General features: G+C 48.3%; 1 protein-coding gene across 12 annotated transcripts in view; it reads right to left on the bottom strand.

The window, feature by feature from the left end:
• The window catches only part of MYO18A (myosin XVIIIA), a 123,511-nt gene extending 103,623 nt beyond the window's left edge, over positions 1-19,888 (bottom strand). For 10 of the 12 annotated variants that reach the window (XM_058444939.1, XM_058444940.1, XM_058444941.1 and 7 more), the window contains exon 1: positions 2,577-2,692. The gene's annotated coding sequence lies outside the window, so the exon portion shown is untranslated. Of the gene's footprint in view, positions 1-1,118; positions 1,450-2,576; positions 2,693-19,829 lie in introns of those variants that run through there. The other 2 variants (XM_058444932.1, XM_058444934.1) reach the window with 2 other exon arrangements.
• Positions 19,889-25,933: the final 6,045 nt, after the last annotated feature.

Here is a 25,933-nt window from a genome sequence, read left to right as displayed (position 1 = left end):
CCTTTAAACTACAACCAGCCAGAGCCCCTCAGTTTTCCCACCACACTCAGGCCTGGGACCCCAGGCCACCAACAAAACCCAGCTCACAAAGATGCTCTGGCTCCTGCCTGTGGCGTCCACTCCAGGTGAGAGGATCTGGCTGGGGAGAGACCTCTGGTTTGAACGATTAAGAACAACCCTGCTGCCCTGAAGACCTGTGACACACCAAGTCCGGATGAAGGCTTCCTGAGTTCCAACAACTCCCAGCTCCACCTCAGCAGGGTGGATTCTCCCTTTCACATGAGCCCCAGTTCTGCCCCACCCAGTCCACCTTTAGGTACCTGCCTCTGGGGGACCCAGAGTTTTCAGGCCCAGTTTCTGAAGACACATGCAGTCCTCAATGAACAGCCACTACCAGGGCCAGTGAGGGGGCCTCCAGGGAACTGGCTGGCTACCCAGATGGCCCAGGAGTAGCCTGGTGGGAGTCAGGAAGGGCATAATCCACATGAGGAAAGTCTGGGGCGCAGGAGGAAGCCCTCAGGCACACACTCTGGCACCTAGGCCAGGCCAGGAGACAGTAAACAAACGAGACACTCAGAGCCACCAGGCACCAGGTCATCAACTGTTCAAAGTTCAAAGCTCCCAAAGGAAGTGACCGCCAGCCTGTGGCCCCTCCCATGCCCACTCTCCACCCCCACCTACAACCCTTCTCATTCCCCTAATCCCCTCAACACAATAGCTGCCCCCAAAGCCATGGTTTTCCTGGAATTGAGGCCACAACCCCGATGTCCTCAACCCAAAATGGACAAGCACACCTCCACCCGAGGCTATATATAACCCGTCATGTCAAATCCAGAAACCAGGAGGATGTTTCCTGGAAAGTCTTCATCACAAAAAAACAGAGGGGAAGCTGAGGAGGTGGGAAGCCATGGACAAAGAGCCAGTGAGGCTTGTCAGGAAGCCAGAGACCTCAGGAGAGCAACTTTCAATATCCCCAGATAGAAAGTAGCCCCTGAACTAAAAAGGGCGGGGAACATTAGGCCAGGCCTGTTGCCACAACAACAGGGCACCAACCTGCTCAAGAAAAGGGCTCCAAAGCACAAGGGAAAGGCGGCTGATTCAATGGGCTCTGTACTCACCGTCCTGCTCAGGTGATCTTGCTCTTAATCACCCAGGTGGCCTCCCCTCCCTTCCAGCGCACCCCAGTGCATACACACTTCCCAGAGCTCACTTGCCACAGGGGCACTGATGAGGCCTTCTCGGCCACAGACACGCCAGGGGCTCCAAAAGACAAGACGAACCCACACTAACTAGCCCAAGTCATTGGCAGGGTGAAGCGGGGAGGGAATCCAATTCTTTAATTCGGGGCAGCCATCTGAGGGCATGAAGGCCCTAGCCAGGACAGTCCCTCTCAGGAAGCATTCCCCCAGCCCTCCCCACACAAATACAAACTATGAGGCCAGCGCCAAACACATGCCCCATTGGCAAAGTGGCCAGGCAAAATGAATACCGGCTCAAAAACAAACTGGCTGTCTTCCTCCCCATCTCCCCCACCCCCCACCTCTAGCTCATTCTGGCCTCAACCTTTCCAACTAATCAGCAAGACACATGTGCCTTGCAGTAGGGCAACTCCCCCATCTCCACCCCCACAACAAAGCCCCAATGCCTGGCCTGTCCCTGCGGGCCTTATCGCACCCAGGAACAGGACCCACACTCCTGGCCGGGTTTGGGACCAAGGAGAGCACCCCCACTAACAAGGGGCAGGGTGAGGGGGCAGCCACCCCTACCACCTCCCCTTCCCATTGGCGAAACAACTGGCATGACAGGTTAGCAGGGCGGGGCGACGGGGCGGTCTCTCCAGAGGCCTGGGGCAGCTTGTCCGACCTTCCCACACGCACCCCACCCCTCTGCAGGGCAAGGTGAGGTGAGCATTCAGTCGCAGGGCACAGCCTGCACTCCCTAATCCCCAAAGCCTGCCACCATTCACCCTCTCATCTTCTGTCCCAAGAGGAGGGGGCCCAGGGAAGCGGGGTCTCCATTGTTTTGCCAGCTGTCTAGCAGCTGCTCCTTTGAGAGGAGCCCGCAGTCTGCCCGGCAGTGAAAGAGTGAAGGCCGCTGGGAGGGATAAAAGGGTCGGTAGAGGTGCTCCCCTTCCCCGCTGCCTTCCTCAGCGCCCCGCTCGCTCGCTCGCTCGCTCCATCGGGGGGCCTGGACGGGGGCAGGAGAAGTCCCCCCACCCCCGAGGCTGCAGCCCCCACCCCGCAGCTCCGGGCCACCTGGGCGCCTCCAAACGCCAAATCCCCCCACATTGAAGGCCACCCTGTGCTGCCTCCCTGCGCCCCCCAGGTTGGCTGGAAGGGCCGGTGGTCCCCCTTCCCCGCCGCTCCCGGTCGGCCCCCACCCCCTGGCGTCGAGCTCCACGGCGCCGCCAGGGACGGGAGCCGGGAGTCCGGGCCGCTGCTTCCAGGGGACAGGGGAGGAGGAGGAGCCGGCGGGCCCCGCCGCCCGCCCGCCCGCCCTCCCGGCCGGAGCCCGCCCCGCGGCCCCACCGAGCCGGGCCCGCCACCGAGCGGCCGCCGCCGCCGACCCGCACTCACCGGCCACCGGAGCCCGCCCGGCAGGCAGCAGAAGCGGAGACGCGGCATCCAGCAGCCTCGGCCCGGTCAGGGCTGGAGCAGAGCGCAGCGCGGCGCAGTTCGGCGCCGCCCCCAGCGACCGCGCAGGCCGAGCCGAAAGGGAGCTCCCTGCTGGCGGCTGTGGGAATAAACGCCGGGCCTGCTTGGCAGCGCCAGTGCGCGCCGCCAGACGTGTGGGCCAGGCGGGCCGGGCGCTGCCCTGGCAGCCTCCGTCCGCAGTGGACTCCGAAGCCCCTCTCGCTGTGTCTGAGAGAGGCCCTGCCTGGAGTTTCTGTCTGCACTGGGCACTGGAGGCTGTCCGAAAAGGGTCCGAAAGGGGCTGAGTGGCACTGCCCAGGACAGGCACCGGGGTCATGATGAACGTATAGAAGAGGGGCTGTCCAAGACAGGCACCGAACTCTGCAGGCTGTGTTCAAGGTAGTGCTGTCTAGAGGAAGCAATTAAGTCTTACTGGCCGCCTCTTCCCAAGGTGGCTCTGCAGAGGCACACACAGGGCCCTACTGGATGGTGCCCCGGGCCCAGTCCAGACCAGGTACTGCCTGCCATGTCCGAGATGGCACTGCCAGAATGCACTCCCCAAGGTAAAAACAGACTTCCAATAGCTTGGTCTGATACAGCCCTGCCTCAAAATGGAGTGGATCAAGAGGCGTACCAGGGCCCAGGGGCCATGGCTGTAAGTGCCACTCACTCCCTGAAGGAGTTCACCAATGCCAAGATTAACGCTTTCAGAAGCTCTTTGGAATGCAGTCTGTCCCTGGGTCCACCGTGTGCTGTAAATATCAAGTGAGCTGCTCTACCCACCAAGAAGACAGTTTATACTTCCTGGGAGAGGCCAAGGGACATCCAGATACCAAGCCTCCAAGATAGGTGCTATGTCTAGAGTTTGGAGAAAGAAAGAAACGGGGACACTTCCCTGGGCAGTGTCCATGCTGGAGTGGGGTGCGCCAGAATGTGGAAGAAACTGAGTGGGGTGGTGCAGGAAGAAGGGTGTAGCAGACAAAGGCTGCTGCCTCCCTAGACAGCCCAAACAGGAACTTCTCCAGGCAAGGGCAGCCCAACCTGACAGACCAGGGAAGGCTGGAGCAAGGAGGCTCAGAAGCAGAGAGTTGAGTAAGAGTTAGGAGTTCCTGAGGAATAGACCCAGGCGGGATACACATTTTGGAATGACATGCAACTCAAACTTAATTTAACAAACTGCCTGCTAAGTGCCAAGTGCAGCCCCAGGCACTTGGGGTGACACAGAAGGAGATCAGACATGGCATATCTTCAGGGAAATCACATGGGGAACAGGTGAGCTGAGCTGTGACAGTAGTAGGGTTCACCATGCTGGCATAACTTGGATGATGAGATAGGTGCTATGATGGGAGACTTATTCGGCTTGAGGAGTGAGAAGAGCAGCTTCAAAAACATGACATTTGAGGCCAGGCATGGTGGCTTATGCCTGTAATCCCAGCACTTTGGGAGGCTGAGGTGGACAGATCACTTGAGGCCAGCGTTCAAGACCAGCCTGGCCAACATGGCGAAACCCCATCACTACTAAAAATACAAAAAACTAACCAGGCGTGGTAGTGCACGTCTATAATCCCAGCTACTTGGGAGGCTGAGGCAGGAGAATCTCTTGAACCCAGCGAGCAGAGGTTGCAGTGAGCCGAGATTGAACCACTGTACTTCAGCCTGGGCGACAGAGCAAGACTCTGTCTCCAAAAAAGAAAAAAAAAAACAAACCCAAAAACATGACATTTGAGTGGAACCTTGCAGGCTAGGTAGAACAATGACTATCATTAGTGTTTCCTGAGTACCTACTATATACTAGACACTATCTCTATTCCTCACAATGAACCTGTGAGGGAGACATTATTATTATAGATAGGGGTTGAGTGCATGGATTCTGGAGCTGGATTGCCTGGGTTCAAATCTCAGTTCTGTCAAGTACTAGCTGTGTTACTGCGCGTGATTTTTTATAAATCACCTCTCTGTGCTTCCCTTTGTTCATCCAAAAAATTGGGATAATAACAGTGACTCCCTCCCTCAAAATTTGTTTTGAAAATTATATAAGCCTAGTCTTTTCAACACATGGGGCTTTTCAACAAACTGGACACCCACATGCAAAAAAAAAAAAAAAAAAAGACTTTATACCCTTCACAAAAATTAACTCAGAATAGATGATATACCTAAATGTAAAACACAAAACTATAAAACTGTCTCCTAGAGGATAACATAGGAGAAAACCTAGATGACCTTGAGTATCACAATGACTCTTTAGATCCGACACCAAAGGCACCATGAAAGAAAGAGCTGATAAGCTGGGCTTCATTAAAATTAAAAATGTCTGCTCTGCAAAAGACTGTCAAGAGAATGAGAAGACAAGCCGCAACTGGGATAAAATATATGCAAAAGACATCCGATAAAGGATTGTTATCCAAAATATGCAAAGAGTTTTAAAAACTCAGCAATAAAAAAACGAACCACCCAGTTTAGAAACGGGTAAAAAACCTGATCAGACACCTTACCAAAGGCAAGGTAATACAGATATGTAAGATACAGATATACAGATAGCAGTAAGCAAAAGAAAAGATACTCAACATTGTATGTCATTAGAGAATAGCAAATTAAAGCCAGGTGCAGTGGCTCACGCCTGTAATCCCAGCACTTTGGGAGGCCGAGGCAGGTGGATCAGGAGGTCAAGAGATCGAGACCATCCTGGCCTACATGGTGAAACCTTGTCTCTACTAAAAGTACAAAAATTAGCTGGGTGTGGTGGCACGCACCTGTAGTCCCAGCTACTCAGGAGGCTGAGGCAGGAGAATCGCTTGAACCCAGGAGGCAGAGGGTGCAGTGAGCCAAGATTGTGCCACTGCACTCCAGCCTGGGTGACAGAGCAAGACTCCATCTCAAAAAAATAATAATAAATAAAAAATAAAAGAGAATAGCAAATTAAGATAACCATGAGATAAAACTACTTTATTTACCTAAATTTGGATTTTGGCCAAAATCCAAAATGCCAACAACTCCAAATGCTAGCAAGAATGTAGAGCAACAGGAACTCCCATTCACTACGGGTAGCAGTGCAAAATGGTGTAGCCACTTTGAAAGACAGTTTGATGGTTTCTTAGAAAATGAAACATATTCTTACCATACAATCCAACAATCTCACTCCTTGGTATTTATCCAGATGAATTGAAAACTTATGTCCACACAAAATCTTGCACATGATGTTTGTAGCAACTTTATTCATAATTGCCAAAACTTGGAAGCAACCAAGAGGAACTTCAGTAGGTAAATGGATAAATAACCTATGGTACATCCAGACAATGGCATATTATGTGGCACTAAAAAAGAAATGAGCTATCGAGCCATGAAAAGACATGGAGGAATCTTAAATGTATATTAATAAGTGAAAGAAGCTGATCTGAAAAGGCTACATATTGTATGATTCCAACTATATGGCATTCTGCAAAAGGCAAAACTATGGAGACAATAAAAAGGTTAGTGGTGCCATGGATTAAGGTCGAGGGAGAGATGAAAATGCAAAGCACAGAGGATTTTTAGGGCAGTGAAACTCTTCTGTGTGATACCGCACTGTTGAATACATGTCATTATGCGTTTGTCAAAACCCACAAAATGTACAACACCAAGAGTGAATCCTAATGTAAACCATGGACTTTGGGGGATACTGATGTGTCAATGTAGGTTCATCAATTATAACAAATGTACAACTCTGGTGAAGAGTGTGATCATGCAGAAGGCTGTGCATGTGTGGGGGCAGGGGGCATATGGGAAATCTCTATACTTTATGCTCAATTTGGCTGTGAACTTAAACTGATTTTTAAAATAATATTTATTATTATTATCTTGAGACAGGGTCTCAGTCTGCCACCCAGGCTGGAGTGCAGTGCTGTGATCTCAGCTCACTGGAACCTCTGCCTCCCAGGTTCAAGTGATTCTCCTGCCTCAGCCTCCCAAGTAGCTGGGATTGCAGGCATGTGCCACCACACCAGGCTAATTTTTGTATTTTTAGTAGAGATGGGGTTTCATCATGTTGGCCAGACTGGTCTCAAACTCCTGGCCTCTGGTGATCCACCCACCTTGGCCTCCCACAGTGCTGGAATTACAGGCGTGAGCCATTTTGCCCAGCCTTGTATTTATTAATTTTTAAAAATTACATGATTTAATATATAAAAAGAACAATGCCCAGCACATAGTAAGCATTCTACAGCTGTTAGCTTGGTTATCTTTCCTAACTCATAGTTGTGGAAATGAAGCACAGACAGCTTTGTGACTTGCACCCAGCCGAAGAGTAGCAGAGTCAGGATTCAAACTGAGGTCCCTAAGGCTCCAAAGCCCATTCTTTTCCCTACACCATGGCAGTGAAATGAATAGGTATATTAACAACTCTTTTTTTTTTTTTTTTTTAAAAAGAAATAGTTTTCTTTTTGCTTAGCTTGGGGGGCAATGGCGCCATCTCAGCTCACTGCAACCTCCGCCTCCCAGGTTCAAGTGATTCTCCTGCCACAGCCTCCCGAGTAGCTGGGATTACAGGCGCCCACCACCACACCCAGCTAACTTTTTGTATTTTTAGTAGAAACAGGGTTTCACCATGTTAGCCAGGCTGGTCTCAAACTCCTGACCTTAGGTAATCCGCCTGCCTTGGCCTCCCAAAGCGCTGGGATTACAGGCATGAGCTACCACGTGCCAGTCAACAACTCTTTTATGTACATGTGTCTACACCTAGGGCACTCTCTAGGTAGCATATGGTGTCCCTGAGAGCTCTTCTTGCCTGAATCAGGAACCAGTTTCAGACACTAAGCAAGACTGAAACTCCAGGGCAACACACACTGACACAATAACTCTGGTTCTTGGTCACTTGATTTTAGACTTTTCCTTCCCAAATGCCAGAATAAACCCTGCCCTAGCTCTAAGTAAAAGTAAAAGTAAAAGTAAAGCACCCCTCTCCTCTTCGCACAGAAAAAAGCCAGAGCAGTATCCACATAAAATCACCCAGATGGTCATGGCAAGGCCAATTTTTCCAGAAGATTCCTAAAGTCCTAAAATGATCCGACTTTAATCAAGAAGCCCTCCACCCCAGAAAGAAGCTGGGTAATAAAAATCACTTATATCAAGGGAGCCTAACTATGGGTCAGGCACTATGCTAACCCCTTAATGCACTCTCACTTAATCCCCAGAATTACCATATTAGGGAGATGCTATTCTTATCCCCATTTCACAGATTAGAAACCAGGCTTGGGAAAGTGAATTAATTTGCCCAAGGCACTGTGACTAATAAACAGCAGAGCCTGGAATGCTTGCCCTGAAGCTCTGGGCTGCATCCTGGGTGGAGTGGGTGAGTGCCTGGGCTTTGGGGCCACACAGAGAGGATGCTTGGCTCTAGCAGCTGCCAGCAAGCTCCTTAGCCTCTCTAAATCTCAATTTCCTCATCTATAGAAGAGGTATAATAATATGGCCGGGCGCAGTGGCTCACGCCTGTAATCCCAGCACGTTGGGAGGCCGAGCAGGCAGATAATGAGGTCAGGAGATAGAGACCGTCCTGGTTAACACGATGAAACCCCATCTCTGCTAAAAATAAATAAATAAATAAAATAAAAATTACCCGGGCGTGGTGGCGGGCGCCTGTAGTTCCAGCTACTTGGGAGGCTGAGGCAGGAGAGTGGTGTGAACCTGGGAGGCAGAGGTTGCAGTGAGCCGAGATCACACCACTGCACTCCAGCCTGGGGGACAGAGCGAGACTCCATCTCAAAAAAAAAAATAATAATATTAATATTGCCTACCTTGTAAGGGTGTGAGATAATAAAATAAGCAAATTCATTTAAAGCAATTAGCCCAGTGCTCGAAACATAGTAAGTGGTTAACAAGTGTTAGGAATTATTAATCTCTCTGCATCTCCATTTCTTCATCTGTAAAATGGAGGCTGATAATATGTAGAGTTACTGTGAGGCTTAGAAGATACAGCAAATGTAAAGTGTGTAAGATGGTGCCTACCATGTGGTAAGTTACCACGATATGACTCTCCAAAAAGAATTGAAAATAAGCAAGTCTGCTTTTTTAAAAGTCCACAGAATTGCAGATCTGCCTGATAGCTGGTGTTGTTCAAACGTCAAAAGCACACCTTTAAATGTTGTTCCTCAAACATTTATTAGCTTATTGCATTTATTAGCTTAAGATCCTTTACCCTTTGTGCAGAAACTGGGAGTGTGGGTGGAGAATGCTCTCCAGGAAACTTAAAGCTAAATTGTTAGAGTATCGGCTGAAGATCAGTCCAAAATGAAGAAACACGTCTCTGAAATGAGGTAAAAAAGCTACTAACAGGAAGTCAAACACATATACATGTAAACAAAATAATATAATAAACCCCCAAGTAGACAGCATACAACTTCAATAGTTATCAACTCACAGAAATATTGTTTCAACTATCTTTCCACCTACTCCCCAACCCCCACACTGAGTATAATTTTGAAGCAAATCTCAGATATCAAATAATTTTATATAAAAATATTTCAGGCCAGGCCGGGTGCAGTGGCTCATGCCTGTAATCCCAGCACTTTGGGAGGCCAAGGTGGGAGGATCACGAGGTCAGGAGATCGAGACCATCCTGGCTAACAAGGTGAAACCCCGTCTCTACTAAAAATACATAAAATTAGCCGGGCATGGTGGCAGGTGCCTGCAGTCCCAGCTACTCGGGAGGCTGAGGCAGGAGAATGGCGTGAACCTGGGAGGCGGAGTTTGCAGTGAGCCGAGATCATGCCACTGTACTCCAGCCTGGGCAACAGAGCGAGACTCAAAAAAATAAAAAACACACACAAAAAAAGAATAAAAAAAATTTTCAAGCGGGTCATGGTGGCTCATGCCTGTAATCCCAGCATTTTGGGAGGCTGAGGCAGGCAGATCACTTGAGGTGAGGAGTTCGAGACCAGCCTGGCTGACATGGTGAAACCCTGCTTCTACTAAAAATACAAAAAAATACAAAACAAAAAAAATTAGCCTGGCATGATGTGTGTCTGTAGTCCCAGCTACTTGGGAGACTGAGGCAGGAGGATCAGTTGAGCCAGAGAAGCGGAGGTTGCAGTGAGCCAAGATCACACCATCGTATCCAGCTTGAGCAACAGAGCGAGACCCTGTCTCAAAATAAGAAAAAAGGCTGGGCACGGTGGCTCATGCCTGTAATCCCAGCACTTTGGAAGGCTGAGGCAGGTGGATCACTTGAGGTCAGGAGTTTGAGACCAGCTGGCCGATATGGTGAAACCCTGTCTGTTAAAAATATATATACAAAAATTAGCCAGACGTGGTGGCGCACACCTGTAATCTCAGCTATTTGGGAGACTGAGGCAGGAGAATCCTGTGAAGCCAGGAGGTGGAGGTTGCAGTGAGCTGAGATCGTACCACTGAACTCCAGCCTAGGCAACAGAGCGACTCTGTCAAAAAAAGAAAGAAGAAGGAAGGAAGGAAGGAAGGAAGGAAGGAAGGAAGGAAGGGGAAGGAAGGAAGGAAGGAAGGAAAGAAGGAAGGAAGGAAGGAAGGAAGGAAGGAAGGAAGGAAGGAAGGGAATTTCATTGTGTATTTCTAAAAGATAAGGGTTTGACAAGGTCTGGCTCTATCACCCAGGCTGGAATGCAGTGGCACGATCTTGGCTCACTGCAACCTCTGCCTCTGGGGCTTAAGTGATTCTCCTGCCTCTGCTTCCCAAGTAGTTGGGACTACAGGTACGCACCACCACGCCCAGGTAAATTTTTGTTTGTTTGTTTGTTTTGTAGAAACAGAGTTTCACCATGTTGCCCAGGCTGGTCTCCAACTCGTGAGCTCAAGCGAACCGTCCACCTCAACCTCCCAAAGTGCTGGGGTCACAGATGTGAGCCACCGCACCAGCCAGGATTATTTTTTAAACAAAACCATAATACAATGGTCATACCAATTTTTAAACAATCATTTTTTTTTTTGAGACAGACTTTCACTCTTGTTGCCCAGGCTGGAGTGCAATGGTGCGATCTCGGCTCACTGCAGCCTCCACCTCCTGGGTTCAAGTGATTCTCCTGCCTCAGCCTCCTGAGTAGCTGGAATTACAGGCATGCGCCACTACGCCCAGTTAATTTTGTATTTTTAGTAGAGATGGGGTTTCTCCATGTTGGTCAGGCTGGTCTCGAGCTCCCAACCTCAGGTGATCCACCCGCCTCAGCCTCCCAAAGTGCTGTGATTACAGGCGTGAGCCACCATGCCCGGCCTTGAACAATAATTTTTTAATATCGTCAAACATTCTATTATCTCCATGATGGAATGATCTCCATAAATTCCAATTGTCTCCATAAATGTCTTTTTTTTAAAATGTGTGTTTGAATCAAGATCCGCACATTGCAGTCAGTTGACATGACTTTTAAGTATATTTTAATCTACAGATTTCCCTTCTATCTCTCTCTGTTTTCCCCCTGCAACTTATTTGTTGAAGAAACATGGTCATTTATCCTATAGATTTTCTCACAGTCAGGATTTTGCTTATTGCATCCACATAGTGTAGTTTGATATCCTATCATTGGTAGACAGATCTAGAGGCTTGAACAGCTTTGAGTTTGATTTTTTTTTCTTTTCTGGCAAGAATATTTCTTATATCTGGAAGCACATAGTATCCAGTTGTCTCTGAAACGATACTTTATCAGAAGTTCATGATTGTCTTCACTTGAAATATAAGAATATAAAGAGTCTATCAAGCAACAGATAGATAAACAAAATGTGGCATATACATACAACATATGCACATTTTTATTCAGCCGTAAAAAGGAATGAAATTTTAATACAGGCTACAACATGGATGGCCCTTAAAAATGTTATGCTAAGTGAAAGAATCCAGACCCAGAAGGACAAATATTGTTTGATTCTCCTTATATAAGCTACCTAGAATATGCAAATTCATAGAGACAGAAAAGAGAAGTTACCATGGACTAAGGGTGGGGGGAATTGTGAGTCATTGTTTAATGGGTATGGAGTTTCTACTGGGGATTATTTAAAGTTCTGGAAATGGATAGTGGTGATGGTTGTACAATATTGTGAATGTACTTGATGCCACCGAATTGTACACATAAAATAGTTTAAATGTACACATAAAATAGCTAAAATGCAGAGATTAACTATTTTATACATAAAATAATTAAGCCCAGGAGTTCGAGGCTGCAGTGGGCTATGAGCATATCACTGCACACCACCCTGGGTGACAGAGCCAGACCCTGTCTTTAAAAAAAAAAAAAAAAAAGAAAAAAAAAAAAGGTAAATTTTAGGTTATGTGTATTTTACCACAAGAAAAATTTGTTTAAGAGCCTGGCTATTGCATAGAATATGGCCCCTCTTACAAACCCCTGATGGCATAAGTTTATGTAGTGGCCTTTCTATGAATCTACAGCCTTACTCTTGCACTGAACTATACATAGCTGTGGGGCTCCTTCCACACTTCCAAGAATTTCCTGGCCTCTGCCTGACTCTACAGTGAGCAGGGGATCCGTAGCCTGGCCAGCCAGGAGCCCAGCTCCCCAAACTATGGACATCTACAACCAGGAGGTAGCCAGGCAAATGCTTCTGGAGTCAAAAGGCTGAGGTTGAGCCCTGCCTTTGCCACTTACTTGGCACAGGTGCTTCATCAAATGCCAACCTCTCTATCTCCACTCCTGTGCAATTGCAGCTACAAACTCCTACCTCGCAGGGTTATTGTAAGGATCAAATGAGGTCATATAATGGTCAAGTGCTGTACCAAGAGAGCTTTTTGTTATTATGGTTGGAGTGATTCAGAAAGGATCAACCTAGTCACTTGAGCCCAGGAGTTTGAGACCAGCCTGGGCAACACAGTGAGATACCATCTCCACAAAAAATCAAAATAAATCAGGTGTGCCTGTAGTCCCAGGTACTCGGGAGGCTGAGGTGGAAGGATTGCTTGAGAGTGGGAGGTCAAGGCTGCAGTGGGGTGTGATCGCGCCACTGCACTCCAGCCTGGGAGACAGAGCAAGACTCTGTCTCAAAAAAAAAAAAAAAGTTCAACTTAAGACTTAGGTCATCAACTTAATGGAAAATTGATACCTTCAGAAGCTAGCTCTTTGCAAGCTAAACTTTTCTTGACATCACTCATGGTAAGGTCAGCAGTAGGGTGACCAACTCTGCTGGTTTGCCCGAGACTGAGGGCATTCCCAGGATGGGAGTTTTCAATGCTAAAACTGAGAAATTTCCAGTTGTGAGTTGGTCACCCAAGCAGTAACCGCCCAATTGCTAATTCTAGAGCCTGCCTCCCTGGCCTGCTAGTCAATGCCTATTCGACCTGCCTTCCTTCTAGAACTTGGCCTCCAGAAGTACTTGTGGATCCCCTGGCTAGATATACTTCCTCTGTTTGACTTTCATTGCTGACACTTCTCAGGATTTCTTCCTTTGCCTTTTGCTCTTATGATCCTACACTCCCTCCTTGGGAGATCTTGTTCATTCTCAGGACTCCCAAACACCTCCCACACAGTGGATAACTCCCAAGTCTCCACGCAGACATTACTCTAGAGGCCAGCCTGGTATTTCCACCATCACTTACAAATACCCCAAGCTGGATCCAAAGTGAAATGTACAACCTTCACCACAGACTTTTTCCTTTTGGTTAATAACCCTAACCCTCTTTTGCTGGGGCCAGAAGTCCACTTTCCCTGCCTCCTTCAGCCACCATCCACTCAGGCACCAAGTCCTATTGATCTAATCCCTAAATATCTCTCAAATCTAGGTTGGGTGCAGTGGCTCACGCCTGTAATCCCAACACTTAGGGAGGCCGAGGCAGGCAGATCACTTGAGGTCAGGAATTTGAGACCAGCCTGACCAACATGGTGAAACCCCGTCTCGACTAAAAATTAGCTAAGTGTGGTGGCGCATACCTGTAATCTCAGCTACTCCGGAGGCTGAGGCACAAGAATCGCTTGAACCCTGGAGGTGGAGATTGCAATGAGCCAAGATCATGCCACTGCACTCCAACCTGGGTGACAGAGTGAGACTCCATCTCAAACAACAACAACAAAAATCTCTCAGATCTCCATCATCCACTCATTCATACTGCCATCGCCTCAGTTCAGGCCTTGTCAACTCTTAGCTGGACAACAGCAACAGCCTTCTCGTGGTCACCTGCTTCCACTTCATCCCCTCTAACTGGTCCTCCATGTGGCTGCCACAGTTGTCTTTCCATAATACAAATATGATCATGTCACTTCTTGGCTTGGGATTCCTCAAAGGTTCCCAATGGCCCAGCTCAGGGGTCAGCACACTTTCTGTAAAGGACTTGATGGTAAATAGTTTACGCTTTGGGGACCAGATGGTCTGTCTCAACTACTCAACTCTTATTGTGGCACAAAAGCAGCCATGTGGCACAAAAGCAATACATAAATGAATGGGCATAGCTATGGTCCAGTAAAACTTTATCTACTTAGCCAGGTGTGGTGGTGTGTGCCTGTGCTCCCAGCTATTGGGGAGGCTGAGGTGGGAGGATTACCTGAGCCCGGGAGTCGGAGGTTGCAGTGAGTCAAGATCATGCCACTGCACTCCAGCCTGGGCCACAGAGTAAGAGGCTGTCTCAAAAGAAAACAAAAACAGAAACAAAAAAACTTTATTTACAAAAACATGTAGCATAACAGCCACCTCTCTCTTTGACCCGAGGGCAGTAGTTTGCTGACCCCTGGCCTAGGGAATAGAATCCAAGCTTCTTTTTCTTTCTTTTTTTGAGATAGGGTCTGGCTCTGTCACCCAGGCTGGAGTGCAATGGTGCAATCTTGGCTCACTGCAACCTCCGCCTCCTGGGTTCGAGCCGTCCTCCCACCTCAGCCTCCCAAGTAGCTGGGACCACAGGTGCATGCCACCACTCCCAGCTAATTTTTGTATTTTTTGTAGAGACAGGGTTTTATCATGCTGCCCAGGCTGGTCTCAAACTCCTGGGCTCAAGTGATCTGCCTGCCTAGGCCTCCCAAAGTGCTGGGATTACAGGTGTGAGCCACCATGCCCAGCAGAATCCAAGCTTCTTAGCATAACCCAAAACTCTTTACATGCAGCAGCCGTGGGAAATGCCTTGCTCTCCCCGGAACATACCACCATGCCTTTGTATGTGCCGCCCCCTCAATTTGAAACATCCTTCCCCATCTCCCAAGTTGAGGGAGTCCACTAGTTCTTCAAGGTCTATTCCAAATATCAGCTTCTCTGTGGAGCTGCCCCACAACTCCTTCAGGAGGAGTTGGTAGTCACTCACCGACTCCAGCACTTTCTGTCTCTTTTACCACATTTATCATTCTATGAATGTATATGGTATTTATTTGTCATCACGTCTTTTGACTGTGATGCTTCAAGACCAGTCTTATTTATACTTTTTCCTCCCCCAAGTCCCAAGCACATTGCTGGGATTATGATTGGGTAATAATAGCTACTGCTAAACACCATATGTGTGTTCTCATGTAATACTCTCAGCAAAGCCCATGGAGGTAGGCACTGTTATCCCCATTATACAGACGAGGAAATGAAGCGTAGACAGTAGAAGTAACTTGCCCAGGTCACACAGCTAGTAAATGGCATAGCCAAGACTAGCACTCAAATCTCTGACCCTGAAGCCTAAAGTTTGATTGCCATATTATACTTACCAGTAGTTATTTGCTTAATTAATAGATGTATTAAGAGAATAAAGGTATTAATTATTTCCATGGCACAAGATGTCAAAATTACATGGAAAGGGGCTTTCCCTTCAGTCGAGAGCCGTGATTATAGTCAGGGAGAAGAGCTGGCTAAATTCCCTGAGAACAGATGGGGTCCAGGAGAAGAAGGTCACTGACTAGCTGATTATGAGCATGGCAAAAAGGACCTGAGCTATATTTCCACCATGTACCAAACCAGAGCAAGGTGGACCACTCCCATTTTAATTCTTCCAACAACCCTGCAAACTCCATGTTGTTATTTTCCTATTTAAATGAGGAACTGAGGCTTTAAAAGGGCAGAGATTGGCCAAGACCACACAGCTGTTATAGATAATGTCAGAGGCAGGATTAAAACTCACGTCTCAATGGCTCTAAAACCACAAGTAATTTCCACAAATCCAGTTTGTTTCAAAGAAAGAGGAAGCAGCAGGGTCTCCTGATTTCCCACATAGCATCCAGCAAATCCTGTCACCTCTCTCCAGCTCAGAGTTCCCACTTATAGAGGGGGGCTATAATCCTCCCAGCAGAGACAGAAGGAACAAAACCAGATTATGTCTCCATTATTCTTTCCTTGGAAAATGGCTCTACTTAGAAATCTATTTAGGCTGGGTGCGGTGGCTCACGCCTATAATCCAGCACTTTAGGAGGCCAAGGCGGGAGGATCGCTTGATCTCAGGAGTTCAAGATGAGCCTGGGCACATAGGGAGACCCCATCTCTACAAAAAATTAAAAAATTAATAGCTGGGTGCAGTAGCTCACGCCTGTAATCCCAGCACTTTGGGAGGCCGAGACGGGCAGATCACTTGAGGTCAGGAGTGCAAGACCAGCCTGACCAACATGGAGAAACCCTGTCTCTACTAGAAATACAAAATTAGCTGGCTTGGTGGCACATGCCTGTAATTCCAGCTACTTGGGAGGCTGAGGCAGGAGAATCGCTTGAACCCAGGAGGCGGAGATTGCGGTGAGCTGAGATCGCACCATTGCACTCCAGCCTAAGGCAACAAGAGCGAAACTCTGTCCCAAAAAAAGGAACAAAGGAAGGAAGAAAGGGAGGAAGGGAGGGAGGGATGGAAAGAGGGAGGTAAAGGAAGGAAGAAAGGAAGGAAGGGAGGGAGGGATGGAAAGAGGGAGGTAAAGAAAGAAAGAAAGAATTACTCAAACTCAGTTTGAACACTCAGTACCACCCTGCATTATCCTCCCCCTTCCCAGGGGCAACCACTATTCTGAATTGGATGTTTGTTATTTCCATGCACTTCCATATGCTTTTATTACATAGCATATATCCTCAAGCAATATAAAATATTATTTTACCTAGTTTGTAAAAATAATACCACACTGTCATTACTCTTCCGAAACTTGCTCTTTTTGCTCATCATTGAAAGATTCCTATTATTTAAAAAAAAGAAAAAAGAAAGATTCCTATTAATATGATTAGTTCTAATTTATTCATTTCACTGTTGTATAATATTCCATGATGTGAATATAACACAGTCTGTCTATTCTTCTGTTGATAAATATTCATGGTTATTTCTGGTTTTTGCTATTGAAAATAATGCTGCTATGAACATTTTAAGACATATCTTCAGGTGCTAACTGTGCAAGATATTTTCCGGTGCATATATTTAGGAATAGAATTGCTGGGTCACAGGAGGTTTACATCTCCAACTATCCTAGATATTGTCCCCCCCCGCCCCGTTTTTGTTTTTTTTTTTGAGATGGAGTCTTGCTCTGTCTCCCAAGCTGGAGTTCAGAGGTGTGATCTCAGCTCACTGCAACCTCCGCCTCCCGGGTTCAAGTGATTCTCCTGCCTCAGCCTCCTGAGTAGCAGAGACTACAGGTGTGCGCCACCATGCCTGGCTAATTTTTTTATTTTTAGTAGAGACAGGGTTTCACCATGTTAGCCAGGCTGCTCTCGAACTCCCGACTTCAGGCAACTGCCCGCCTTGGCCTCCCAAAGTGCTGGGATTACAGGCGTGAGTCACTGCGCCTGCCACCCCTGCGCCCCCCCCCTTTTTATTACCTAGACATCAATAATCTGAGGCTGAAAAGCAGCTTCAATTGCAGCAAGCAGGACTCAAATTAGACCCTGCAAGGAACTTTTTTAGTTGTTAAAGGATTGTTAGAAATCGGCCCAAGTTGTGGAAGACAGTGGAGGAATGTCTGTCACTCTGCTTTTCTGACATGCCTCAAGTACAGCTCAGTCTGGACTCAGTTCTAATTGTAGCCTAAAGATTTCGACATTAATTAAATCGGCATATACAAGTTGAGCTCCTACTCCATGCAAAGTGCTAAGCTGGGAGCAGAAGCGTGTGTCCTCTTCCTGCAAAGCACATCATCACCACCCCTCCTTGCAACTGAGATGAAAGACCAATGAGAGACGTGTGCAAAGTTACACAGCGGGATGGGATTTAAATAACTGCTGAAGACCACAGTAAAGGGGAAGTCACAAAACACTGCGTGACTAATTGTTAAGTGAAATTGCCTTGGAGGCACAGAGGAAAAAAAATCAGAGGAGTGGTCAAGGAACGTTTGCACAGAAAAAAGGTAGTATCTGAGCAATAATAGTAGAATGTAGGTGATAATCATGGCATCTACTACTCGTTGATGAACATTGTGTGCCTTGCACTTTACTCAGAGTATCTTGTTTAATCCTCACAATGACCCTGTGAAGAAAGTATAATTAGTCTCTTCTGACACAGCAGGAAACTGATCACCAGAGGACCAAGTAGCTTACGCAAGCTCACACAACCACCGACTGGCGGGGCAGGATTCGAACTCAGTCCTGAAGCCTCCCAGGTCAGAGGTCCCCAGGAGGGAACACAAGCAAAGGGTGGGAGGTAGGGGAGGGAGCCTGTGAAGGCCCCAGGCACAGCTCCTGGTGTGGCTAGAATGGAGGGCTTCTTTGGAAAAAGTAGGTGATGAGGCTAGAAAAGGAGGTCCGGGCCGGCTCGTGGAAGATGCTGGTTTCCAGGCATAGGAGCTTTAAGTGATTAATTCAAGGAGGTTCCACAGTGAGGCAGGTGTACGTTGGAATGGAGGGAAGGGCAGTGCAGGCAGAGAGGTGCTTGGCAGGTTCAGCAACAGCAGTGCAGGGGGCCGAGAATACAAACTTGAACAAGGAAGATGACTTGGGGACCCAACAGAGGGGACAGGTGTAGGAGAGACTTGCAAGGAAGAATGTGTGGGGACTTGGCTTCCAACAGCCGTAAGGGCAACTGAGGGAGGAATTGACAATTGATTCCACGATTGTGGGTGGCCCAGGAAGCTAGGCAAGGCAAAAGCAATGCTGTAGGCAGCTGAGGTTAATACAAATGGCTAACGTTTGTTACCAGCTACTATCTGTAAGCACTTTACATGTATAAACTCATTTCACCCTCACAGCATTCCTATGAAGTAGGAGTGAGGATCTATTATGATTTCCATTTTTCAGGTAGAGAAACTGGGGTACAGAGAAGTTAAGCAATTTGTCTGAGGTTACACAGCTGGTAAATGGCAGAGCTGGAATTTGAACCTGGGTTCCAGAGGCCTCACTCTTCATCACTTCACTAAACTGTGTCTGTTGAGGTAACGTCTTCAGGAAGAAGCAGGGTTTTCCACTCCCACTCCACTTTCCCCACCCTCAAAGACCAAGCAGGATGGCAGGATTTTTTTTGCTGGGTGGCATTGTTGGGGGGGAGTGTCAGGTCTCTGCTGCTACCCTAAGCCAGCTGCTTCTCACCACCGGGCAGTGAGCCTGGGGCGTGCGGTGCTGGGGCCTGCACTGCTGGGGCACTCACCAGCAGGAGGGCACCTGGAGCACGGTCCTTCCTCATCACAGTGGAGCAGAAGTAGCACTAGCTGGTGCAGGCCACAGAGCGTGCCTGGCAAGGGAAGACCCAGCCCAGGTAGCGCAACTCCACCAGGTTTGGGAGGAAGCACCCCAACCCCACCTGCACATGAAATTCAGGAAGATTTTCTTCCTCATGGCTCTGGACACAAAGCAGTCAGGACTGGAGGGACAGGGGAGGAGTGGCAGTGAAGCAACTATGGCACATCACACCCACACCCAGAGAGTAGACCCCACCAGGAAGGCCAGCTCCATGCAGGCCAGCAGCACCACATGGGCAGTGCAGACAGCTGGGACCCTGTATGACTGCAGGCGGGGGTACCAGGCGGCAGCCCCAAGGCATTTGGGGAAAAACCTCCTGTCCTACTAACAGCTGCCCCTCTAGAAAGAAAGAAGCCCCAAGGGGCCCCAGCCTGGGTCCAGGGAGAGTCCCTCCAGCTGCCAGCTCTTGCACGGTTTCCAGCAGGTACCCCCTCTCCACACTCACTGTCTCCCCTTCACCATCTAGTGCAGCACACAGACAACAAAGAAGATGGAGGGTATGGCCACCAGCACAATCTGCAAAGCCCCAGCGGAAGTGGGAGAAGTGGTCATTGGTGCAGCCAGGCTGCAGGGTATTGCAGATGAACTTGCAGTGATCATCCCACAGACAGCATTTCCCAGCACGGCGACAAGCAGGATGTGTAAGACCAGGACAGTGAGCCATACCTTGCCAACCACGGTGGAATCGTTCTGCACTCGGGTCAGGAGCCAGCCCAGGAATGACCAGTCACTCATCTGTGGACACAGAAATCACAAGAAATTGAAGTGAGGGGACAGGAAGGGAAGGGGACGAAAACATAATGCCCCCACGGCCAGATATTTGCAAAGCTATTTCTGGCCCACAGCGAGAGCTCCAGCTCCATCTGTGCCTGACGCCCAGGCATGCCACTCGCTGCCTGACAAGGACGGGAAGAACAAGCTGGCAGAGAAAAGGACACTGCAGAAGAAAAGATGGAAGCAGTGACTCCCAGAAGGAGCCCAGCGCAGCCCAACATTCACCAAGACAGGCTGCACGCCGCTATTACTGTTAGGCTTCCACTGAACTCTTCCTAACTCAACAGGCTTTTGGGCCTCCCAACTGTCTTGGCATTTTCTTCAGATCGACGTAGTACCAGGCATATTTCTCCCAAGATGCCACGGTGGAAATTCATGACCTAGATTGTGTTTCTTCCCGAGTCCAGGGTAACATGTTTTTTGACTACTATGTCAGGGTTTGAAAGAGACAGGCCTTACATCCTCCTGTCTCTGTCCAGTGGATTCTCCTTAAGGCCTCATATTGCAACAATCTCATTTTACTTTACATTTCTGCAGCTTCTGACCCTGAGAATTACTGAAAAAATTCCCAAGGGTATATAGCTTGTGGGGCATTTACACCCATTATTTCTGTCAACACTCTCCTTTCTGCCTCTCAAATAAACATGTAGTTTATTTATTTATTGTATTTTTTTAGAGACAGAGTCTTACTCTGTCACCCAGGCTGGAGTGCAGTAACATGAACATAGTTCATTGTAACCTCAAACTCCTGGGCGCAAGTGATCCTCCCGCCTCAGCCTCCTGAGTAGCTAGGACTACAGGTGTGTCCCACGTGCCCAGCTAATTAAAAAAAAAAAAAAATTGCTGGGCACTGTGGCTCATGCCTGTCACTCCAGCACTTTGGGAGGCTGAGGCACCCAGATAACTTGAGGCCAGGAATTCGAGACCAGCCTGGCCAACATGGCAAAACCCCAACTCCTGACTCTACTAAAGATACAAAAATTAGCCAGGCGTGGTGGCGCTTGCCTTGTAGTTCCAGCTACTCGGGAGGCTGAGGCAGGAGAATCGCTTGAATCCAGTAAGCAGAGGCTGCAGTGAGCCGAGCTCATCATGCCACTGTACTCCAGCCTGGGCAACAGAGTGAGACTCCATCTCAAAAAATATGTATGTGTGTATGTGTGTGTGTGTGTGTGTGTGTATATAGATATATATTGTAGAGGCATGGGGGAGTCTTCTTATCTCACCCAGGCTGGTCTCGAACTCCTGGCCTCAAGCGATCCTCCCACCTCAGCCTCCCAAAGTGCTGGGATTACAGTCGTGAGCCACTGCACCCAGCTGACACAGTACGTAGCATGCTTACTACGCAGCAGTACGTAGCGTGCTTACTGTACAAACTCAGGGTAAAGACCAGACCCCAGCCTTCCCTGTAACTGATTGCCTTCCCTAACTCCCCCTAAACAGAATCCTGGGGATCGTGCTGAGACCCCTCCCTCTTCCTCCTTAACTTTCAGGAAGCCAAGTTATCTTGACTCTTATCTCTCTGGTTGCTCCGTTTGAGTCAATGTGCTGTTCTTCTCTCCACTCTGTAGACATTGATGTTCCTCAAGATACTTTAAGCCTTTTACTGGTCCTGGAGGATGCAGTCTGCTAGGATGGCCACAGGCATCTCCAACTCACATTAAACGTACTCTCCTGGGCTGGGTGTGGTGGCTCACGCCTGTAATTCCAGCACTTTGGGAGGCTGAGGCAGGCCGATTGTCTGAGGTCAGGAGTTTTTGAGACCAGCCTGGCCAACATGGTGAAACCCCAGCTCTACTAAAAATGCAAAAACTAAGGCCGGGCGCGGTGGCTCACACTTGTAATCCCAGCACTTTGGGAGGCCGAGGCGGGTGGATCACGAGGTCAGGAGATCGAGACCACAGTGAAACCCCGTCTCTACTAAAAATACAAAAAATTAGCCGGGCGTGGTGGCGGGCGCCTGTAGTCCCAGCTACTCAGAGAGGCTGAGGCAGGAGAATGGCATGAACCCGGGAGGCGGAGCTTGCAGTGAGCCGAGACTGCGCCATTGCACTCCAGCCTGGGCGATACAGCAAGACTCTGTCTCAAAAAAAAAAAAAAAGAAAGAAAAAAAAAAATACAAAAACTAGCTGGGTGTGGTGGCAGGTGCCTGGAATCGCAGCTTCTCAGGAGGCTGGGGCAGGAGAATCACTTGAACCTGGGAGACAGAGGTTGCAATAAGCCGAGATCGTGCCACTTCACTCCAGCCTGGGTGACAGAGTGAGACTCTTTCTCAAAACAAATAAACAAAAAAAACTTACTGTCCTGGAAAGGAGTGTTATAGTGGCTATGAGCTTGGACTTAGACACCCAGAGCTGTGTAACCTCGAGCAAGTTGCTTAAACTCTCTATGCTTCTGTTTCTTCATCTGTGTAATGGAGATTCTAAGGGGATTTACCTCATAGAGTTGTATGGGTTACTTGAGTTAACATATGTAAAGGACTTAGAAAAGTGCTTGGCACATGGTAAGTACTTCATTAATATTAAGTATTATTATCTCTCCTCCAAACCTACTCCTCTTCCTGTCTTGGTGAATGGCACCATCATCCAAGTTGCCCAAATCCTGATCATTATCCGTCATGTCTCCCTCTCGCTTCTCCTCATCTAATTGGTAACCAAGTCCCCACAGTACTAATTCCTTAATATCTCACACCCACTGCCTTCTCATCAGTCCACGGCACAGACTTAGTCCAGACCTTCCCCTTTCTCTTGCCGGCATTATTACGCTAACCTCCTAGTAACTTGCTCTGCCTCCAGTTTTGTCCCTTTGATCTACCCTCAGATGGCTGCATTCATATAGATTTTTTTTTTTTTTTTTTTTTTTTTTGAGACGGAGTCTTGCTCTGTCACCCAGGCTGGAGAGCAGTGGTGTGATCTCAGCTCGCTGTAACCTCCACCTCCCGGGTTCAAGCGATTCTCCTGCCTCAGCCTCCTGAGTAGTTGGGACTACAGGCATGTGCCACCACGCCTGGCTAAATGGCTGCATTCCTAAAATGCATATCTGGTTATCTGGTCATTTCATCTCCCTCCTTAAAACTCTCAGCCATGTGCAGAGGCTCACACCTGTAATTCCAACTCTTTGGAAGGCCACGGTGGGTGTATCACTTGATCTCAGAAGTTGAGACCAGTCTGGGCAACACAGTGAAACCCTGTCTCTACAAAAAATACAAAAAATAGCTGGGTGTGGTGGTGCATGCCTGTAATCCCAGCTACTTGGGAGGCTGAGGTGGGAGGATCACTTGAGCCTGGGAGGTGGAGGTTGCAGTGAGCCAAGATCGTGCCACTGCACTCCAGCCTTGGTGACAGAATGAGACCCTGTCTCAGAAAAAATAAATAAATAACTCTCCACTGGCTTCCACTGTCCTCGGGATAAAGCCTAACTCCCCAAGATGGCATGTAAGACCCTCTCTAATCTAGCCTCCGCCTACACCTCCAGCCCCATCTGTGCCCTCCTTACCCTCCAGCTCTCAGAATTACTGGAAGCCCTACACACCTGCAGACAGTTTCATACTCCTGAGCAGTCACTCACACTCTTCCTCTGCCTGTCCAGCCCCACTGTCCTTCCAGCCAATTCTTACCTCCCAACATTCAGTTCAAGCAGCACCTTCTCCAAGGAAGTTTCCTGATCCTATCCCAGAAAGGACTGACCATTCCCATGGTGGTCTCCTGCTTAGTGCATTGTCTGCTGAACATAATGTCTGTAATTTCCATTTATACACAAATTTCATTTAAAACATAAGAATTATCTCCATTACTTGACTGCGAATCATTCAATGGCAGAAACTGTATCTTATTTGTCACTACTCTTATTATTATTATTTTTCGAGATAAGGTCTCACTCTGTTACTCAGGCTAGAAAGCAGTGGCACAACCTGGACTCACCACAACCTCTGCCTCACAGCCTCAAGTGATCCTCCCGCCTCAGCCTGCCACCTCAGCCTCCCAAGTAGCTGGAACTATAGGCGTGCATCACCATGCCTGCCTAATTTTTGTATTTTTTTGTAGAGACGAGGTTTCACCATGTTGCCCAGGCTGGTCTCAAACTCCTGGGCTCAAGCGATCCGCCCGCCTCGACCTTCCAAAGTGCAGATTATAGGTGTGAGCCACCGCACCCGGCCATCACCACTCTAAATATGAAGTAGGTGTTTAATATATGTTTATTAAATAAACGAGTGAAAGAATGAATGGGTAGATGATAGAATTCCTCCATCATTGGGGTTCCCAGAGCTCCAGAGAGAGGCGTACTCTCCAAGACTTCTGAATTGTTCCCATCTCCAAGAACACTCTTTGCTTTTTCTTTCGTCCCAACCCTACCCACCTCTTGAGACCCACTTCCTCTAGGAATTCTCCCCTGACTATTCCAACCCACCCCGAATGCCTGCATCCCTGAATTCCTTATGCTCACTGCTATGCAGGATCCCTGCGCACATTCTGGCTGGCCTCATTCCCTGTTATCAAGCCTTATCTTGTTGTTGTGCCCTACAGAGCAGCCAGCACAAGGGAGCTGCTCAGATAGACTCACACACTGGTCAACTTGTCCAGGAACAGAAAGGCCTGAGAGGAGGGAGGTTCTGGAGGAAGCTCTGCCAGATTTTACTCAGAGCCCAGAGTTCAAATTTCCCCCACTGCTGGCTCCTCCTTACCATAGCTAGAAGGATGTCAGATGAAACTGGGGAAACAGATGCACCAGGTAGGAAAGAAACCCACCTGTTCTCATTCAAAGCTCCAGGCCTAAATTAGGTAGGTCCAAGAGAGAGAGAGGCACACCCAGTCAGCGTCCCTGAGCAAGCTGTCAGTGGAAGGGAAAGAAAGAAAACGCAAGCCTCCTCCATTCCTCACCCGTACCTCACTTCGGGTAGCTCCTCCATTCTCCCTCTTTGCCCCTCCTTTCTCTGGCCTTTGGAGCCAGACAGACCTGGGTTCAAATCCTTGTTCTGTCACTTGCTAGTTGTGTGACTTTGGGGCCAATTACTTAACTCCTCTGGGCCTGTTTTCCCATCTGTGAAGCAGAGATTTTTAACATAGAATGACAAAGACATATTGACAATGAGAGATAATGTATTACTATAAACTCTGCCCAAAATTCATAGAGGCAGGAAGTAGAACAGAGGTTCCCAGGGGCTAGGAGAGGGGGAATGGGGAGTTATTATTTAATGGGTGCAGAGTTTGGGATGATGAGAAAGTGCTGGGCGTGGGGAGTGATAACAGCTGTGCCACACCATGGAGATACTTAATGCCAATGAAGTGTACACCTAAAAATGGCTAGAATGGTAAATTTTTATTTCATTTATTTATTTATTTATTTATTTATTTATTTATTTATTTACTGAGACAGAGTCTCACTCTGTTGCGCAGGCTGGAGTGCAGTGGTGTGATCTCGGCTCACTGCAACCTCCGTCTCCTGGATTCAAGTGATTCTCCTGCCTCAGCCTCCCGAGTAGCTGGAATTACAGGCACGCACCACCATGCCTGGCTAGTTTTTGTATTTTTAGTAGAGACAGGGTTTCCCCATGTTGGCCAGGCTGTCTCAAACTCCTGATCTCAGGTGATCCATCCATCTCGGCCTCCCAAAGTGTTGGGATTACAGGCATGAGCCACCGCACCCAGCCAGAATGGTAAATTTTATATGCATATTTTACTACAAAAAATTTATATAATCGGCCGGGCACAGTGGCTCATGACTGTAATCCCAGCACTTTGGGAGGCCGAGGTGGGCAGATCACTTGAGGTCAGGAGTTCCAGACCAGCCTGGCCAATGTGGTGAAACGTTGTCTCTACTAAAAATGCAAAAATTAGCCAGGCATGGTGGCACACGCCTGTAGTCCCAGCTAGCTGGGAGGCTGAGGCACAAGAATCGCTTGAACCTGGAAGGCGGAGGTTGCAGTGAGCCAAGATCGTGCCATTGCACTCCAGCCTGGGCGACAGAGTGACTCTCTCTCAAAAAGACCAAAATGGCTGGGC

Source organism: Hylobates moloch, unplaced genomic scaffold (genome assembly GCF_009828535.3).
Source record: "Hylobates moloch isolate HMO894 unplaced genomic scaffold, HMol_V3 SCAFFOLD_10, whole genome shotgun sequence".
Taxonomy (NCBI): domain Eukaryota; kingdom Metazoa; phylum Chordata; class Mammalia; order Primates; family Hylobatidae; genus Hylobates; species Hylobates moloch.
The sequence above is the reverse complement of the archived record's forward strand: the minus strand, read 5'-3'. Positions and strand labels throughout refer to the sequence as shown.